The following is a 9,749-nucleotide window of genomic DNA, read 5'->3' as shown; positions in this document are numbered from 1 at the left end:
CCCAAAGATCAGCCTCCCTGCTCCCCCTGCCAGTCCCAACCACTAGAGACCTAGACTCGCCCCCTACCCCAGTAAAGCTTGGGATAAATCCAGAGATTGACACCATCTCAGCGAGAGCCCCTAAAGCCACCCCCCACCCCATCAGCATTGTCCTTAGTGCTTACGACTCTCAGAATTCTCCAGAAATTTCTCTCCTCCTTCGGGCAGCTGGAATTCCTCCAACTAATGCCTGAAGAAGGGTGACTGTGCCCGAAAGCTTGCCAAGAACTTTTTTCCAACTACTCAGTTGGTTTAATAAAAGATATATTTACTCAAAGAACCTTGTCCAACTAATAGTCCATTACTCTGAGATGCCTTCACTACTAAGGGGTTAAATTTCCCATTAGAGGCAGATAAAACCTTGGGTACCAGTCCCAACAATAGCCCCTTCTGCCTGTGCTTCAGAGTTGCAAAAGTTTTTACCACTCAAAAAAAAATTAAACAAAAACAAAATTAAAAAAACCAAGAGGCTAAGACTGACAGATTGATGAGGAAATAAATGCTGTTAAAGGTAACTGATAAGGAGCTATAGCATGACCATATATGGAATATACAAAAGAGGACTGTAAAAAATATAAAAAGCACAGGGAAAAACTTACATTTGGAAAGCTATCACCAAGCAAGAGACGACCACGTTGGTCAAAACTGTGACACCCAGTGCCAGGAGGACGCCTAGCTAGCTGAGTCATCATGCATCATTTGGAGGCCTGCATAAGAATATCTTTACAAACTGTCTGGGGTTTTGCTTGAATATAGTGCAAGAGGAGGCAATGTCTGGCCAATGGCAAGAGATACTTGGCATATTTGCCTGCTCTCTTTTCCTTAAGTATGCATCCCTCAGTTTGATTAAACTAGGTCCAAAATCATAAAGATACGTAAGATACATTTCCCTGAGGTAAGCGAGAAAGTGGGGGACCTAGAGGAAGAAGCAGGAGCGGGTGACAGGGGGGCCTCATTGATGGCAACTGGCTAGTCACCTCAGTTATCTGAACACAAACACATGGAGCCTGGGAAAAAAAAGCAGGAAAAATTGGAAGTCCTTGCACAATCAGGGAGCTATGACATGGTTGGAATAACAGACACTTGGTGGGATAGCTCCCATCCCTGGAGCACTGTCCTGGATGGGTACAAGCTGTTCAGGAAGGACAGGCAGGGAAGAGGAGGAGGAGTTGTGCTGTATGTAAAAGAGCTGTATGATTGCTCAAAGCTCCAGTATGAAACTGGGGATAGGACTGTTGAAAGTCTCTGGGTTAAAATTAGAGGGGAGAGCAACAAGGGTGGTGTCATGGTGGGTGTCTGCTATAGACCACCAAACCAAGAGAATAAGCTGGATGAGGCTTTCTTCAGACAACTAACAGAAATTTCCAGATCACAGACCCTGGTTCTCATGAGTGACTTCAATCACCCTGACGTCTGCTGGGAAAGCAATACAGCAGTGCACAGGCAATCCAGGAAGTTTTTCGAGAGAGTTAGAGACAACTTCCTGGTGCAAGAGTTGAAGAGGCCAACTAAAGACCGTGCTCTTTCTTGACCTCCTGCTCACAAACAGGGAAGAATTGGTAGGTGATGTAGAAGTGGATGGCAAGTTGGTCAGCAGTGACCACAAGATGATAGTGTTCAGGATACTGAGGAATGGAAGAAATGGAGATCAGCAGAATACAGGCTCTAGACTTCAGAAAAGCAGACTTTGGCTCCCTCAGGGAACTGATGGGCAGGATCCCCATGGACATCAGTCTGAGGGGAGAAGGAATCCAGGACAGTTGGCTGTATTTTAAAGAAATCTTACTGCGCACACAGGAACAAACCATCCCAATGTGCAGGAAGAATAGCAAATATAGCAGGCAATCTACTTGACTTAGCAGAGAACTCTTTGGTGAAGTTAAACACAAAAAGGAACCTTACAAGAAGTGGATGCTTGGACAAACAACTGGGGAGAAGCATAAGAATATAGTTCAGGCATGCAGAGATGAAGTCAGGAAGGTCAGAGCACAATTGTGGTTGCAGCTAGCAAAGAACGTGAAAGGTAACAAGAAGGGTTTCTACAAGTATGTTAGGAACAAGAGGAAGGTCAGGGAAAGTGTGGGTCCCTTACTGAATGGAGGAGGCAACCTAGTGACAGATGATGAAGAAAAGGCTGAAATACTCAATGCCTTTTTTCTAAGTCTTCACAGGCAAGGTCAGCTCCAAAACTACTGCACCAGGCAGTGCAGTTTGGGGACAAGGCAAGCAGCCCTCAGTGGTGAAAGAACACGTTAGGGACTATTTCGAAAAGCTGGATGTGTGCAAGTCCATGGGGCCTGATGCAATGCATCCAAGGGTGCAAAGGGAATTGGCTAATGTGACTGCAGAGCCACTGACCATTATCTTTGAAAACTCATAGCAATCGGGGGAGGTCCTGGACAATTGTAAAAGGACAAATATAGTGTCCATGTTTACAAAAGGGAAAAAGGAGGATCCAGGGAACTCCAGGCCAGTCAACCTCACCTCAGTCCCCAGAAAAATCATGGAGCCAGTCCTCAAATAATCCATTTCTAAGCACTTGGAGGAGAAGGTGATTAGGAACAGCACAGCCAGCAAGGATTCACCAAGTGAAAGTCATGCCTGACCAACCCGATTACCTTCTATGATGAGATACCTGGCTCTATGAATGCAGGGAAAGCAGTGGACATAATATACCTCAACTTTAGCAAGGCTTCTGATACCGTTTCCGACAGAATTCTTGCAAGCAAGCTGTAGAAGTATGGGTTGGATGAATGGACTGTAAATTGGATACAAAGCTGGCTAGCTTGTAGGGCTCAATGGGTAGTAATTAATGGCCCAATGTCTAGTTGGCAGCTGGTATCAAGTGGAGTGCCCTAGGGGTCAGTCCTGGTGCTAGTTTTGTTCACTATCTTCATTAACGATTTGGAAGATGTGATGGGTTACACCCTCAGCAAGTTCGCAGATGACACCAAGTTGTGGGGTGTAATAGATACACTGGAGGGTAGAGCTAGGATTTGAATGACCTAGACAAATTGGAGGATTGGGCCAAAAGAAATCACATGAGGTTCAATAAGGACAAGTGCCAAGCACTTAGGACAGAAAAATTCCATGCAATGGTACAACCTTGGGACTGACTGGGTAAGCAGCAGCTCTGAAGAAAAGGACCTGGGGGTTACAATGAACAGTAAGATAGATATCAGCCAGAAGTGTATCCTTGTTGCCAAGAAGGCTAACAGCATACTGGGCTGCATTAGTAGGAGCATTGCCAGCAGATCGAGAGAAGTAATTATTCCACTCTATTCTGCATGGGTGAGGCCACATCTGGAGTACTGTGTCCATTTTTGGGCCCCCCGCTATTGAAAGTATGTGGACAAGTTGGAGAGAGACCAGCAGAAGGCAACAAAAATGGTTCAGGGGCTGGGGCACATGACTTATAAGGAGAGGCTGAGGGAACTCGGTTTAGTCTGCAGAACTGAACACTGACAGGGGATTTGACAGCAGCCTTTAACTAGCTGAAGAGTGGTACCAAAGAGGATGGAGCTAGACTGTTCTCAGTAGTGACAGAGGACAGAATGAGCGAAGTCGACAGAACAGCAAAGTCATAGCAAGTGAGACTGGGTGGACTGCCCCTTTAAGACAGGTGGGCTGGCCTGCTCAAGACTCAGCCCTGAGCTAGCCCCTGTCGCACAGGGCCACACTCCCTCTGCCCCTTTTCTGGGCCTCACTCATTCTGCCCCTTACTGGGTCATACTCATGGTGCCCCTCACCGGCCTCACTCTCTCCACTCTATTCTACATAGTCCTTCAAGCTCACCCAGGCCCTACTCTACACAGCCCTTCAGTTACATCCTCCATGCTCTCAGGCCTGAGCCTGTGCAGACCTTCAGACCACCCAGGCCCTAGTCTGCACTGGCCTCTAGGCTTACTGCTCCGCACTGGGCCCTCCTTGGCCTCTGGCCGACTGTGGCCTCAGATGCCTTAAGGCATGCCTTTGCCCAAGCCTGTCTCCTCTACGGGGTAACCCACCAGATCGTGAGGGCTGAGGCTTTCTGGTGCCCCATCCTTGCCTTTCACTGGGAAGGCACAGGTGTGGCATTTCCTGGGGGCTGCCACACCCCACCTCCAGCCCCACCAGGGTGCAATTTCATATCTTACCGAGGACCAAAAGGAACCTCCTCCATCTCCATAGTTCTTACACTAACTTCCAGATGTTGCAGGAGCTGCTCTCCTCAGACTCTGCAATGTTACTCCACTGGCTCCCTAGATGTAACTGCTGGCTCTGCTTATACCCTGGCTGTCCAGTCCTCATCCAATCAGGTAGCCCCCTTGTGGTCATATGACCACCTAACTGGGCCTGACTGCACCTGCCAGCTGTTCCACAGCCTGCTTAAACCTCTTATAGTGGCAGGCACAATTTGTGTTCTGCCACACTCCTCATAGCTCTTACTCCAAATTTAAAAACACGGGTTTCAATTCAAAATCTAATTTACATTTAGAACATAAAAACAGAACATCCCAAATAAAAAGAATGACTAAATAAAAAGAATAAGTTTTTCTTTTTCTCATCTTCAAAATGTGTTTCGTATCAGTTTAAGAAAGGAAAACAATGACACTAAAGCAGATTTCAGTACCTTTTTTACAAAAACATACTCTGAAGTGAGACCAAGGGTTTTAAACACTCTTCCAACTTTGCATCATACTTCATATCTACTATTTTCTTGAAGATACTGTTAAACATTACCATTCTCTAACTATTCTTGTTCATAAAATCCCCATAGATTTCTGACCCTAATCTTATTCACCAGTATTCCAATCTCTCATGGAATTACTTTTCTTAAAGTCTTGCAAATTATGCTAAGGCTTTAAAGGTTCAGTTATTAAAATGTCTTTATCTGTGTTGATAATTTGTACTTTGTTTCAGAAAACTTCACTTTTCAGATGAAGGGCAACTGAATTCCCCTTTTTATTTCTATGCTTCCCTTTCTCAGATCAAGCAGTAGTTGACAGGCTTTTTCTGGCAGGGTTTCCCATATAAAACATCTCTCCCTCAGAAGTACCACCACTGTCCTACAAAATCAAAAGGGGAAAAAAATAGTAAATCAAAAAATCAATAACTCAGACAGAACAAACTATAGGAAGTATTATTCCTGCATCTCTTAGACTACTTTAGCAAGCCAATATTGCAAGCAGAAGCAATTGTACAGCTTTTTCTAGCCAGGCTGCATGATGCAGAGTAGCTTTTAAGACAATATTTTGTTTAGCTATTGTTTTGAAAAGCAGACACCACTTGATCTGTAACACTTGGGTACTAATTAGAGGTGTGTAGATTTCCTTGTGTACACTATGTTGAATGTTTTGTTCTTCTAAACCAGTAGTTCTCAACCAGAGTATTATGGGACCCTCTCAGGGTACCACAAAACAGGTGCTGCTCCTGTAATCAAATAAAACTGCCCCATGTGGGGGAACGATTGTTCACCAGAGAGCCCCATGGGATGACAAGGTCAAATGGTTATAAACCACTGCAAGACCATTTCAGGCTGGACGTAAGGAAGAATTTCTTTACTGTCCGAGCCCCCAAGGTCTGAAATAGCCTGCCATCGGAGGTGGTTCAAGCACCTACATTGAAAGCCTTCAAGAGAAATTTGGATGCTTATCTTGCTGGGATCCTATGATCCCAGCTGACTTGCTGCCCCTCAGGCAGGGGCCTGGACTCAATGATCTTCCAAGGTCCCTTCCAGTCCTAATGTCTGTGAAATCTGTGTATGTGCAGGACTGTGGCACACACACACACTGTGCCTACATTTGGGTTTTCTTGTAACTCTAAAACTGTCAGAAAAGCTGGCTCGTGCTGCTGCCCTTCCTAGTTTGGCTCCCTGGCATTCTCCTCCTGGAAACACTGCCATTTCCACCTATCTACCCTTTGTGCCTCTGTTTCCAGGAGACCCCTTGCATGGTCAAACTGGAAACAGCTGCAGCATGAGCTGGGCCTGCTTTAGGCTGATCAGAGAGCCCTAATGCAGGCAAAAGTACATACATTTTGCATCCTTTCCTGGTCTGACTCTGCAGCAGAGGTGGGGGCAGTTTTACCTGGCAGCAGCATCACTCAGTTGAGAACCAGTGAAGTAAGCTGAGGCAGCACAACACTGGTTCTCTAATCAGGTGCTGCCACATTCAAGGAAGTTGTGGAGGGGTGGGTGCCCTGATTGTGAAAAGGTTGAGAACCACTGTTCTAAAGGCCCAGTGTGCATCACTATGTATTGTGACTTAGGCCTGCTTTCTGGATCCAGTGTCCTATGCAATAAAAAGTTCTGCCAAACTATTATGAAGTCATACTTTTTATGTTTAGAGATGACATAAATGATAAAAGCAGCAAAGCCTTACACTAGACCTGGTACTTTGGAAAGGAACAGTTGAAGCAGGTTATATCCCAAATACTATGAATAGGGATCATTTGATTTCTTGGATAACCATGTTCCCACAATGCACTACCACTATTACTGCTAAGGAGGAAAATGATAAGAATTGTCATAATCAATCTATATAATTCCATAAATTTAAAAAGAGTCCAGCAGACATAACATCAGTCACATTCCAAAAAAGAACTGAAGGATAAACAGAGAGATGTGAAAGAAAAGATGAGAGACAACCTAAGTTTCAGTACCAAGTGTGCTAGTAATTGGTGTGTGATCTTGGAGAACTCCATTAAGTTCTCTGACCAAGATTTTCACATGTGGCAGACTTACCAATTCAGCCCGGCTCAAATGGGCTCAGAAAATCTTCATTTCGATTGGGGGAGTCCATCCACCAATCAGCTAAAGGCTGGGAGGGGCCGGCCCCACCCCTTACATAGAGTGTGGGGCAAAGAGCCTCCCAGACCTGATTGAAGCCTGCATCCTGCAGGTCCAGCAAGCTTTCAGAGGCAGAGCCTCGGGAGTCAATAAAAGGAGATGCCTGCCCAGCACGCAGGAGATGTGTCAAGGGACAGAGAAGCAGCAGTGGGGATAAGAAGACCTGGGGAGAGCTGCCCAGTGGGCAGCAGCTGTATCCCAGAAGAGCCCGGGTGCACATGGTGGTGCATGGCATCCCAAAGCTTGGGAGCAGCACCAGGCCACTCAGGTTTGCAACCCACACCCCAGCATAAGGCTGGGCACCCGGGAGGCACCAGTGCGGTTTGGCTGAGGTCCCCCAGGGCCTAGGTTTTGGGACCCGCACAAGGCAACCCAAGCCCCAACAAAGGTATAGATGGCTATACCTTGTACAGGAGCGATCGTGTGGGCAAAAGGGGCGGGGGGGGAGGGGTAGCTCTCTATGTCAAGGAAAGTTACGCATCTCTGCAAGCTGACATTGGCACTCAGGGGGGACAACTGGAGACTCTCTGGGTCAAAATCTGTGGCAAACAAGGCACAGGGGACACAATGGTGGGGATCTACTACAGACCTCCTAGCCAGGATCAAGAGCTTGATCAGGAACTTGCCAGGGAACTAGCTGAGGCTGCACACTCACAGTGCATGGTTGTCATGGGAGATTTTAACTACCCTGACATCTCGTGGGAAGAGCATTTGGACACATCCGAACGCTCGCAAAGCTTCCTCATGTGTGTGGATGAGGTCTATCTGACTCAATAGGTCTGTGGACCAATGAGAGGCAAAGCTCTGCTTGACCTGGTACTGACAACGGGGGATGACTTAATCAGTGATCTAATGATCAAAGGGAAGCCGGGAGACAGCGACCATGAGCTGATCACCTTCACCATCTGCTGTAAAGCAGGCAACTCAGTCAGCAAAGCAGAAGTCCTTGACTTCAGGAAAGCTGACTTTGACAAGCTCTAGAGGCCTGCTGGCGAGCCCCTAAGGGAACACGACCCAAAGGGGAGGGGTGTTCAGGAAGAGTGGTTGCTCCTCAATGGAGCGATCCTGAAAGCACAAGCAATGTCTATCCCATCTCGGAGGAAAGGCCACAAAGTAGCACAGCAGCCCCCTTGGCTCTGCAGGAAACTAGTGGACCTCCTGTGTCTAAAAAGAAAGGCCTATAATGGATGGAAGGATGGATCCACCCCAAAGGAGGAGTACTTTGCACTGGTCCGTATCTGTAGGGAGCAAAACAGGAAAGCCAAGGTCGCGACTGAAATCCAACTGGCTACACATATCAAGGACAATAAAAAGTCCTTTTTTAGATATGTGGGGAGCTGGAGGATAAGCAAGGGTAACACTGTACCCCTGCTAAACCATATGGGTCAACTGACAACCGATGCCCAGGAAAAAGCCAACCTGCTCAACAGGTCTTTTGCGTCGATTTTTCACCAGCCCCAAAGGGACGGCCCTGCCCCATATAGTATGGGATGGCCAGGGCAAGGGAGAACTATTACCCCACATCATTGTTGACCATGTGAAGGAACACCTTGAGAGGTTGGACACCTTCAAGTCAGCTGGCCCACACAGCTTACACCCCAGGGTACTTAAGTAGCTGGCAAGCATCATAGCTCGGCCATTGGCATGGATCTTTGAGAACTCCTGGCGCTCAGCCAAAGTGCCCAAGCTTTGGAAGAAGGCCAATGTGGTGCCAATCTTCAAGAAAAGGAGGAAAGTAGATCTGGGGAACTACAGGCTCATCAGCCTGACCTCTATCCCCCGGAAGATCTTGGAGAAAATCATCGAAGAGACCATTCTTGACAAACTGTCTGAAGGCAATTTCTTGAGGGATAGCCAGCATGGGTTTGTTGCGGATAGGTCTTGCCTGACCAATCTCATCTCCTTCTACCACCAGGTGACATATCACCTGGACAAGGGAGAAGAGATCAACATCATATATCTCGACTTTAAAAAAGCTTTCAATCTGGTATTTTACAATCGTCTTATAGAAAAACTGGCCAACTACGGCTTTGGCTACATCACAGTCTGCTGGCTAGGGAATTGGCTTACACCCCAGGGTATCCAGGCTCCGTCCTTGGGCCTATCATTTTCAACATCTTTATTAATGATGTGGGCATTGATGTCAGGAAAGGACTGGCCAAGTTTGCTGATGACGCACCAAACATTGGGGTAAAGCATCCACACCCGAGGACAGGATGGATGGTGACCCAGGCAACCTTGACAGGCTCAGAAAATCGGTGGACAAAAACCTGATGCCCTTCAACTCCGAAAAATGCAAGATACTTCAGCTTGAGAAGGAAAACCAGCAGCATACTTATAGGTTCGGCAGTGCTAAGATTGCTAGCACCACAGCCAAAAGGAACTTGGGGATAATAGTTTCATAGTTGGTAGGGTCAGAAGGGACCTCGACAGACCATCAAGTCTGACCCCCTGCTGTGGCAGGAAAGAGTTCTGGGGTCAAACGACCCCAGCAAGGTGTTCATCTAGCCTCCTCTTATAGACCCCCAGACCAGGAGCCAGCACCACTTCTCTTGGAAGTTGGTTCCACATCCTAGCCACCCTGACAGTGAAGTAGCACCTCCTGATATCTAGTCTAAACCTACCCTCTGCCACCTTGTGACCATTATTTCTAGTTACTCCCAGTACCGCTCAGGGGAACAGGGACTTCCCCAATGCCTGCTGGTCCCCTCTGACTAGTTTGTAAACGGCCACTAGATCCCCCCTCAGCTTTCCTGCAGACCAGGAAAGCCAAGGCTGCAACTGAACTCCAGCTAGCTTTGAGCATCAAAGGACAATAAGAAGTCCTTTTTCAGATATGTGGGGAGCCGGAGGAAAAGCAGGGGCAACATTGGACCCCTGC

This window comes from Alligator sinensis, unplaced genomic scaffold (assembly GCF_000455745.1).
Source record: "Alligator sinensis unplaced genomic scaffold, ASM45574v1 scaffold1115_1, whole genome shotgun sequence".
Classification (NCBI taxonomy): Eukaryota; Metazoa; Chordata; order Crocodylia; family Alligatoridae; genus Alligator; species Alligator sinensis.
Note: the sequence above shows the minus strand (reverse complement) of the source record.